The sequence below is a fragment of the Sebastes umbrosus genome, chromosome 3, assembly GCF_015220745.1.
Source record: "Sebastes umbrosus isolate fSebUmb1 chromosome 3, fSebUmb1.pri, whole genome shotgun sequence".
NCBI lineage: Eukaryota > Metazoa > Chordata > Actinopteri > Perciformes > Sebastidae > Sebastes > Sebastes umbrosus.
The window spans coordinates 30,654,060-30,662,717 of NC_051271.1; the positions used below are offsets into that span (position 1 = coordinate 30,654,060).

The 8,658-nt window shown below is 44.4% G+C and overlaps 1 protein-coding gene across 1 annotated transcript in view; it reads left to right on the plus strand.

Annotated features, from left to right (window-relative positions):
- xylt1 (xylosyltransferase I) overlaps positions 1-8,658 on the plus strand; it is a 103,987-nt gene that overhangs the window by 33,686 nt on the left and 61,643 nt on the right.

Below are 8,658 nucleotides of genomic sequence, written 5' to 3' on the forward strand. Positions count from 1 at the left end.
TGGGTTTCTGGGCTTTGATGCCAGCCAGGTGGTGGTGGTGGTGGTGATGGAGGGAGGGGTATTAAGGTGCCCTTTAAGGGTAGAAACGGGGGGAGGTGAACATTGTAATTTCACCGGATTGTGTTGTGACTTGTTTTGGGTGTGGCCTGGTCCGGCTGCCCCGCTGGCAACAAATGGCTTTTGATGTCGGGGTTAAAAGGTTTGGTGGGATTTTAGAGAGACTTCACGCTGCTCTGAGGTGGGATTAGTGTTGGAAAGTCAACAATGAGAACAGAAACGCATGGTGCTTGTTGTTCTCGAGCACCTCAGCAGTTCAGCTGATTAGCTGTAATTGGTGGAGAATTGGATGCTATGGCATATTTATGTGTTTATGGCAGGGGCTCTCAAACATTTTGGGGCCGGGGACCCCTTACGGGGGAGGAAAAATTCCAAAGACCCCCTCTTAATCGTAACACCGATTAAGCATAATGCTTACTCCAACTTGTACTCTTAGATGCCATTGGAACTATTTGTATTCTAAAACTTTAAAACCTGAATACTGTTTGATAGTGATGAACCAAAACACATTTCAGTTTGAATCATGTTAATACTAGGGCTGTCAATCGATTAAAATATTTAATCGCGATTAATTGCATGATTGTCATTGTTGTCATGATGAATCCCAAATTAATTAATTTCACTTTTTTATCTGTTCAAAATGTATCATAGAGGGAGATTTGTCAAGTATTTAATACTCTTATCAACATGGAAGTGGACAAATATACTTGCTTTATGAAAATGTATGTATATATTTATTATTGGAAATAAATTGCCAACACAAAACAATGACAACTATTGTTCAGAAACCCTCTCAGGTACTGCATTTAGCATACAAAAATATGCTCAAATCATAACATGGCAAACTGCAGCCCAACAGGCAACAACAGCTGTCAGTGTGTCAGTGTGCTGACTTGACTATGACTTGCCCCAAACTGCATGTGATTATCATAAATGTCTGCATGTCTGTAAAGGGGAGACTCGTGGGTACCCATAGAACCCATTTTCATTCACATATCTTGAGGCCAGAGGTCAAGGGACCCCTTTAAAAATGGTCATGCCAGTTTTTTCTCATCTAAATTTAGCACAAGTTTGGAGCGTTATTTCGTGACTAGCTTGTATGACATGGTTGGTACCATGGTTGCTTCCTTAAGTTTTCTAGTTTTAAAACTGAGCCCATTACAACCTCAGAAGACCGATTGTGTTAATGCGTTAAAGAAATTAGTGGCCTTAAAACAAATTTGCGTCAACGCATTATTATCGCGTTACCTTTGTCAACCCTAGTTAATATCACTTACATACTTTTAAACAGAGGGGCGATTTTATTCAAATTGCATTTGGACTCAACTTGTTAGTATTTATAGCCTACATTTCAAGTAACTGATCTTAAAAGTTTTCAGTAAATGAACAGTTGCAAGACTGACACAGTCCTAATAAATCCAGATGTTTAAACTTACCAGTCTAAAGCTGACTTTCAGTTAGTGCTTCAATTTAAAAATAATGAACGTACTGCTGTGTGTCACAATCATATCAGTTTCTATTGGTCCAAAGCTAACGTGGGAGGGAGTAATGGACATAATATGCTTTGTTTTATTGGCGCAAATGGTCCCCATCTGTAGATATTTACTTTTTAATGATACAGCACAATTGTATGATTTATAGCTAATTATTTCGCGGACCCCCTGGCAGAGTTCCACGGACCCCTGGCAGTCCCCGGACCCCACTTTGAGAATCACTGGTTTATGGCATGCCTACGTTTTGTGAGTCTTTTTTGTCCTGTCCTTCTTTATCTTAGACAACAGCACATTTCCATTGTCAACATCCCCATCTTTCATTATCTCTACCCCTTCAAACTCTCCCCCCAAGCTGCTACTCTAGATGCAGCAGGAGTGGGCTCGTAGTCCTTGTTAAGAAGGAATTAACAATTAACATGTGACCCACTGGTTAATGAAGACAATCCACTTTGTCTAGTCAGGGTTTGGCATTTGTAAGAAGCCACTTGTCGGCTGCCAGGAGATTAAAAGTCATGATAGAGTGAGAGAGGAGAGGGGAAGAGCAGCTCTGATGTGACTTTGTTTCTGATTACAGAAGGGTGGAGGCAGCAAGGATGTCTCCACCTATTCACTGCTAGTTTTGTGTCAAATAATTGATTTCTTAAGTAAGTAGCCGTGTTATAATCGGAATAATGTACAGCTAGCAGGTTATTGTTGGGAAATAAACCCCTTTCTATCGGGGTCACCCCTCCGCTTTGTGTTGGGGTGCCGCATCGCCCTGTTAGGGTAAACGTTATAGTTTTTATCCAGTAAAACTGTAGCTCCCCCGTTTACATATATATGTTTACAGGCCAGTCCTGACCTCCCCACTATGGCGGCGACGTTGACGTACGATCCAAAGGCTGATGCGGCGTTTACGTATCTGTATCTATGTGGTAAACAACCTACCTGCTAAACAATAGAATGATGGCATTGTCCTTGTGAGCATGTTAACATTCTGACTGTAATCGAATCACTGCTGCACCTGAAGCCTCACAGCAGTGTATCTGAAATCATTAATAATCTCATAGTGACTTCAACACCAATTTGGCACAGCTAGCTGTGCGACTGTTTCAAATAGACATCTGTGTTTGAATAATAGCTTTACACATTTTGAACAGCTCCACCTCTTCATCCCTTTCTCTCTCCGTCACTGATATTCAGTTGGTTTACACTCGAATGATCACTCACCTGCAGTATTCTCATTAAAGTTGAGTATTAGATTTAAGAGCCTTATTGGCCTGTCTTCTCTTTCAGACAAAAGATGAAGTAATGCAGTGGTTGGAAATATAGACATTTATCGTCAGTGTGGGACCAGTGTCCAAATCACCTGCAATAACTTGATCCACCGAAGTCTATTGCTTTGAAAGGACAACACTGATCAGAGCAGTGTTGTAAACAAATCTGCTGGTAACTGGTGCCAAAATGTAATACCGGGGTCAAGCAGGGAAATCTCTGGCAGTGTCGTTCCAAACGGGATTAGAATGAATCAATAGCTCCTTTGATAAACACAGTAGCTGTAGTTATTGCAATAGAGGAACTTATTCTGTCACACGGAGACTTGTTTTGTTAGAAAAAGACTGTATAACATTTTCACCCTGTAAATTTTATCATTGGACCTTTGATTCTTCTTTTGATCCATTTGTCCAAACTATGAAAACAGCATGAAGTCTGAAATCTCCTCGCTGCCTCAGGATGCGCTATGCTGGACAGGAGGGGAGGGGAAGTCATTTAGGTGTTTTAATGATCTGGGTGTCAGACCAAAAGATCCTATCAGCCGTCTCTCCTCCCGTTATTACTAGCTTAGGTGCTGAACTCCTCACCTTCACTTTCTCCTCCTCACATTGCTTTCCCCATTTTCCTCTGATCTTTATCTCCCTGTCATTCCGCCGCACAGATAGACTGTAGACTTTTGTGACTTTAGAAAGTTGTCAACTGCATTTCTCTGAAACCATGGCTTGTTGTAGGAGTTTAGTACAGCCTCACTGGAGTACCGCAGCTGTTTGGAGAAAAGCCATTAGTTGCTTGCATTTGTTGTTTAAATGCAAATCTGACCACACGATGTGACTTTCAAATGAACTGATTATAATCATTTGGAAAATTATATTCAAGACAAATGGTTAACTGCTCAGCATGCAAAATACATTCACGCTTCTGAAAAAGTAATTTTTAGTGGGTTTCTGCTTCAGCAAACATGCTGCAGCCTGACAGATTTTCACCCCCAGTTCTCTCGGCGGATGCCCAACCAACAACTGTCTCTGGTTCCCGCAACACAGCCTGAACAGTTTTTTTCTGACAGACAAGAAGTGATCACAAGACTGTGACCAAATTCAAAATATCCCCTCTGGAAATAATTGGAGCCCTATGGCGTCCTCAGTTGCACTGTAATGCATCATGCATTATGCATGCATGACACTTCTGTATACCGTTATTTAAATGACTAGTGCAATGCCCGTTCGTGGTGTACCCGTTCGGAGCGGGCCGATTGCTTGGCTCCCGGTAGCCTCTGGTATATTGCTGCTTGCAGCGTTGTCAGGGGCTCGTGCCTGTTCAGAGCGTGTGGCCTTACGGAGCAGATCGATTGCTTGGCTCCCGGTAGCCTCCCGGTATTGCTTCTAGCAGCATTGTCGGGGGCTCGTGCCCGTTCGGAGCGCATGCCCGTTTGGAGTGGGCCTATTGCTTGGTTCTCGGTAGCCTCTAATTGCTGCTTGCAGCGTTGTCAGGGGCTCGTGCCGGTTCAGAGCGCGCGGCCATACGGAGCAGAGATATTGCTTCTAGCAGCATTGTCTGGGGCTCGTGGCCTTTCGGAGAGCATGCCCGTTCTGAGCGTATGCCCGTTCGGAGTGGGCCGATTGCTTGGCTCCCGGTAGCCTCCAGTATATTGCTGCTTGCAGCGTTACAGCACGCGCCCGTTCGGTGCATGTGGCCGTTCGGAGCGGGCTGATTCCTTGACCACAACGAAGTGTCGTGGGATATCTGGCCAGCAAAGGTGAAACCGCAGAACAGACCTCTATATCACTATTTATTGCACTGAAGGCAGCTTACCTTTTATGTTATGGCCGCAACTCTTGAAGGACGTCAGTATGCTGTATGCTTGTTGAACAGTGTCTGAAACCTCCTCCACCATTCCAACGGAAAGACAGAGTGGAAATCAAGGAAGAGAGAGGTACGACATGCATCAAAGGCCCCAAGGCTGGAATCCAATCCGGGACTTTGCGGTAATGTGGCATGCGCTGTAACCACTCGCCTACCAAGGCACTCTAAATGTAGGTATTTTCAATTAATTTGTGTCTTTCATAATGTTTCTAGAAACTGGAGCCAAACTATTTATGGCTGCAAGCCAAGTAAATCCCTCAGCATCCTCAGCACTAAGACGTGAACTCAACTGTCTCGATGATTCAGTCATTCATCCTGAGCTCTCCACACAAACTTCAATGTCTTTTCCTCCTGTTTCGCCCAGGCTATCAGTATCTCATCTAAGCTTAGCTCAGTGTTTCTGTGTGTAGCCCAACTCTAATTAGCGTAAACTCCAACCCTTTCTAGTCTGTAGCGCTCTAAGTAACCTGCAGCTGTCTGTGCAGTTGGGCTCATAGGAGAAGCTCAAGTCTACACGCACAAAGCCTCAGGTGATGAACGGTGTGCCTCTCCCCAATCTTTTCATCTTGTTTTTCGCCCCACCATCAGTCTATCAGTGCACAGAAATTAATTTCCTCTGCAGGTGTAAACAGAGCAGATAGGGTCCTAACCTCGGTGCACAGTACGCGTGTTCTTTGGATTGTTGGAGTGACACAGGTCACTGACAATTTATGTCATTTGCAAAACTGTGTTCCCAGAAAAGTGCCTCTTGTTATTGCCTGGTGCATTCAGGTGTTCTTTTCCAGAGCTGAATTCTTCTTGACTTTGCATACAGATGAGAGAGACAGAGAGCTGATGTGTGACAAGGCATGAGCCTCAATTGAACCCATGTTGGGGTGTATGTTTTGCATCTGAGTCACCAGACCAACCAGGACACCAAAACATAATTAATAAATTTAATTAACAGGTGCCTTCCATTCCCATGACAGCAGAGATGCAATAGGAAATACATCAAAACAAATTAAAAGCAATCCCCTAGACTGTTTCTTCCTTGGATAAGTAGGTAATGTTTTCAGAATATCTCAGAATGCTTCATAGTTCATTCTTGACCTTGGATACAGCAAAACAATCCCATCTCAAGGTCCACCTGCTTGTTCCTGAGCTTCTGGCCGTAGTGCACACTCCTTCATCAACAGATTGAATTGCTCAATTGTCGTCGAACTGTGAATGTTTAAACTGTCCATGATTCTGAGCACTTTTAGGACTCCTTGTCCGTGTTGTCAGTCTTTATCAACAGAATGGAAGACTATATATTATGGTTGAAATCTGTGGAACAAGACAGCAAGTGGTTCTTGAGTTGGGATTTGGTGACTAGTTTTGGTGACAGGTTTGCATCCACGTGCTAATCAAGAAATTGTGTAAAGGATTTACATTACAATAGGGCTTATAGTTACTGTATATCCCATAATTGTATGTTATTATGGACATTTCCATTCAGATGCAGCTCCACAAGACAAAGAGTCTACCAGCCCGTTTGTACGAAAGACGTATAAATGCCACGATAATGCGCAAGGCGTTTAGCGTGCAATAAGTAATGACTGCAATGTAAACGCATCAGCGTATAAATGCTACGGTAAGAGTTGGTGACGTAGTATGAAAAGCGAGAAACAAACAAACACTGGACTTTTAATCAGGAGACCCGTGTTCGAGACCATTGTTGACTGGTCTTTCGATTTGTAAGATATGTTAGAGATGTTTGTAACGTGTTTTCTGTAGTTGGGTTACGTTGTTTCCGTATGTATTTTACTTAGTTAACGTACTTATTTTAAGTCCAACCATGACGTCTTCTCTTACCCTAACTAAGTGCTTTTCTTGCCTTTTCTTAAATAAACCTAACTGGACATTTGCATAGTGTACAAATGACACGCAGAATGTCTGTGTAATATTGTGCTTTTTATACACCTTCCTGTGAGACCGGTTGAGTCTACAGCTATCCTAGCGGCTCTGTGAGGCCGTCCTTAGGTACAGCGATGCTGTGAGCTAAACGCTGATGTCGAGGAAAAACTGTCTTGGCCATTTTCAAAGGGGTCCCTTGACCTCTGACCTCAAGATATGTGAATGTAAATGGGTTCTATGGGTACCCACAAGTCTCCCCTTTACAGACATGCCCACTTTATGATAATCACATGCAGTTTGGGGCAAGTCATAGTCAAGTCAGCACACTGACACACTGACAGCTGTTGTTGCCTGTTGGGCTGCAGTTTGCCATGTTATGATTTGAGCATATTTTTGTATGCTAAATGCAGTACCTGTGAGGGTTTCTGGACAATATGTGTCATTGTTTTGTGTTGTTAATTGATTACCTTAATTTCAATAATAGATAAAACTACTTTGACAATAGAAAAAATAGTTGTGCAAAAAATAGTTGTGGTTTCAGTCAAGCTGAAATCTTTTTTTCACTTCTCCATATTATTTGTGTTACACAATAATGTGCTTCTGGGGGCCTGTCCTGCTGGCAGAATTCGTGATTGAACTGTGGAAGTGAAACCAAAGCTCTCGCCGCTGTGATGTATTTACACATCATTTGCATGCTGTATTCAAACACAGGCACATGAGAGAAACACACACGCACACACACACATCCACCTCATCCTGTACATGAATGACACAGCGAACGACTGGATCTTGCATAAATCCAGAGCTTGTCATTTTCTGTCTTGCTGTGACATAAAGGAGCTGACTCACTCTGACCTCTGCATCGGGGGTCACGCTGGGTCCCGTCGTGTCACCGCTATGTCACACAGATGCATGGAATCTCAGCTATGTTGCCTGACACACTCGCTACAGACCGTACATCACACATTCACATGTCGTTCCCACCGGCCCATTCATGCAGAAGAAAGAAAGGGGACGGGGGGCCTTTCCAGTCAGGGGTCTTTTACCCCATCTCACTCTCTCTCTCTCTCTCTCTCTCTCTCTCTCTCTCTCTCGCTCTTGTTCGCCTCCTCTTATCCGCTTTCTACTTTTTCTCTCAGGCTTTATCTTTACCCTTTCTCCTCCACCCTCCTCCACTTGTAATCTCTCTCTCAAAACCCCCTTTTTCTACTCTTTCTCTGTTATTTTTGACCCCTGGTCTTTTGGGGGCCTGTATAAAATGTTTATGTGAAGGGCTGTTTGTCTGTGGCACATACACACACATACACACACACATACACACACACACACACCTCCTTTGCACCCCTATAGATCAGCTGTAGGGTCCCGCTATGCTGCCTGACCACGTGGCCTCAATGCACAGAAGGGACCCTCTGTTGCGGTGCCACTGTGCAGGGGCCCATGATGTCACAGGGAAATCACCTTCATCTCTCAAACACACACACACACACACACACACACACACACACACACACACAGCACAGTGCGCAGCCCCTGCCCCCGCTCTCTTTTCTTCTCATCGCCGTGGTGAATGGAATTGCATGGCTGTGCAGTTCAATCACTGTCAAGTGCAAAGAAAAGGGGTCTCTTGTGCAAAATTTCATGATTCACAATTGATTAAATAGGGGTGTCATTTCATGGCTGAACAGGGAGTGTGTGGCGAGGAGAGGGGGGGGGGGGGGGGGGGGGGGGGGGGGGTGGGGGGGGGGGGGTGGGGGGGGGGGGGGGGGGGGGGGTGAGGCTTTTTTCATGCCCTTTGTGAGATATGGCTCAGAAATCGCTGCCTATGGGCCCCATTCAAAGCTGGAGATGTAAAGTTCTTGGGTTTATTCACAGGGGAAAATAAGAGGCCGGTATACGAGAGAGGAGGGAGGGAGGGGGGGTAAAGGGACCAGTAGAGGATTGCCAGTATCTTCTCATGGCTTATTAAGGGCTTTCATGCCCTTGAGATATGGACCTAATATACTGTATGTAAGCCGCATGATTTAGATTCCTGTTGTCATGTGGAAACTCCCAGGGTTCACCCAGTGGGGAGGCAGCAGAGGAGGGCAGAGAACAGGATGTGGTTACGAGAATAGAA